We start from the raw sequence: 2,289 nt of genomic DNA on the forward strand, positions 1-2,289 counted from the left end.
GAACAAAGGCATGAATACCAGGAAGCAAAGATTACTAGGGATCATTTGGGAGGCTGGCTGTCACATTGACAGAATCAAAGCACTCTGCTCTCAGGAAACATCTTAACAAGTCCCACAACCAACAATACTATCTGCTCTGCAAAAACAGAATGATCAAGATCACATGCCTTGTCAACCTTAGCTTTCATGCACACCATAGGAAGTACTGTCCCTCCTATGAGAATACAGAATATTAATTAGTCAAGATAGGCTAGAAAGGATTGATCAACTGTAACAAATAAAACTCCAGATTTCAGTGGCTTAATACAATAAAAAATGTTTTCTCCTTTTAATTAATATTGCATAGAGCAATGAAGGTCAGTGGTCCTGCTGGGAGTCTCGTAAGTGATATATCAGGGATCCATTTTCTGTCCACAACAACCATTGTCATTGGGGAAAGGGAAACAAGAGTGTGGAAGCACTGCCCAGGGTGATTTATAGTCAGACTTGAAAGGAGTGAACATCATTTTTACTGGAGCTCAGTTGCATGGACCCAACATAACTGCAAGGAAAGTTGGGGAATATAGTCCTTCTCAGTGCCCAGGAGGAGGAAATATGATTAGTGGGAATCTAGGCAGCCCATTGATATTTCTGTGTCACACTGAGCTCTCTAAGGGGACCCACTACCTTGATATTGGAGATATCTTTTTAAAATATGTCTTAGCTGAGGGAAGATTGCTGCCATGTCCTGCTTGTCATCTGCCATCCAAGGAGTGGAATGGAGTTGATTCTCCCCTGCAATGTGCATGAGCTGGCCCACTACCAACTGAACGTCTCTGTCACCAACACCAAGACCAGAGAAAACTACTTAGTCTCCAGTTTTCCCTCCAGGGGGGACCTCGTTAAGAAGTGGGTAGATGGAAGCTTCACCATCTGCCTTCGCATCCTGCCTATAGGCCAGACAGTGACCATCCCACCATTCAGTGGATGACCGGACATCTCCCTGCAGGACAAAAGGCAGCTGGATCTCTATGTTAATAGCGCCAACCAGGACATACTATTCAGGGAAAACTGGGTGAAGGACTTAACCAAGCCCTTTCCCCATCAAGCAAGAGGATAATGGAATTATTGTATCAACATGGCTTTGATGATGCCATCAAGTTTTTACTTAAAGAAAGTTGGTTTGAATAGAATGTTTAAAACTTTATAATGCAAAACACATTTCAGACTGTTTTTGATGGAGGTTTCTAATGAAATCTTTTTTTTCAAAGCCTAAAAGAAATGTCTTAGCTGATCATATTAATTCTCTGTTTTAGAACTATTACTCAGGATAAAGACTAAGGTCCATAGCAAGGCATCCACAGCCCTGGACATCTGGCCCTGACTACCTCTCCTGCCACACTCCCAGCTATTGCCACCCTTCCCTCTTTACTTCTGAACTCTTCTCTTCCTTGTGGCTCCGTTCACTGCTTTACATGAGCCTTCGTTCCAATCCTGGCTCTCAGTTGTAAATGACTAAAGCAAGTGCTTTAACCTCTCTAAGCCTCAGTTTCAACATTTATAAAATGCAGAATAATAATAACCACCTCTGAAGATTAAGTGAGAAAACGTATAAAGCACAGCACCTGGAGCATAGGAGTAACTCAATAAATTCTGGTTGTTTAGTTAATTATTCTCCTTCCATTTTGCTATGTTGTCAAGCCAATGTGCTTGAGACTAATAATATACCACATTAATTATTATTATTTAATACAAAATTCCTATTATTTGGAGAGGAAGTTTGACAATGTGATTGAAATCTTGGATTCAAGCTCAGTCATTTTTCTTGGATTTAATCCCACCTTTACCGCTTTCTTGCTTTGTGAGCTTGGAAAAGTTATTTAACATTTTTTGAATCACAGTTCCCAGGCCTGTTAAGTCTGTTGAGTAAAGATAATAGTTATACTCATTTCAAAGCATTTTTGTGAGGAGCAATTGGGATAATAAATATGAAATACTTTTTAGTTTCTGGTTCATAGTAAAAGCTTAATAAATAATAGCTATTATTACTTTCACTACTACACTTAATGAATCCCTACCATGGGCCAAGTACTACTCTAGATATTTTATCCTTAAAATAGTCTCTTTTTTAATGAAAAAAATGTGGAGTTACCAAAAGTTAATTAACTTTCCCAAGCTCACACTGCTGTTACATTTAAGTCAAGTCATAAAGACAAGACAGTCTGACCCTGGCATCTGTGTACTTTCCATCATGTCACGATTTCTCCCAAATTCAATGCACACTTCTCCAAATGTATGTGTTCTCAATAA

General features: G+C 39.3%; 1 pseudogene; it reads left to right on the forward strand.

Annotated features, from left to right (window-relative positions):
• Positions 1 to 350: 350 nt before the first annotated feature.
• Positions 351 to 1,170, forward strand: LOC132497876 (patatin-like phospholipase domain-containing protein 4; annotated as a pseudogene).
• Positions 1,171 to 2,289: the final 1,119 nt, after the last annotated feature.

This window comes from Mesoplodon densirostris, chromosome 10 (genome assembly GCF_025265405.1).
Source record: "Mesoplodon densirostris isolate mMesDen1 chromosome 10, mMesDen1 primary haplotype, whole genome shotgun sequence".
In the NCBI taxonomy this organism is placed as follows: Eukaryota; Metazoa; Chordata; class Mammalia; order Artiodactyla; family Ziphiidae; genus Mesoplodon; species Mesoplodon densirostris.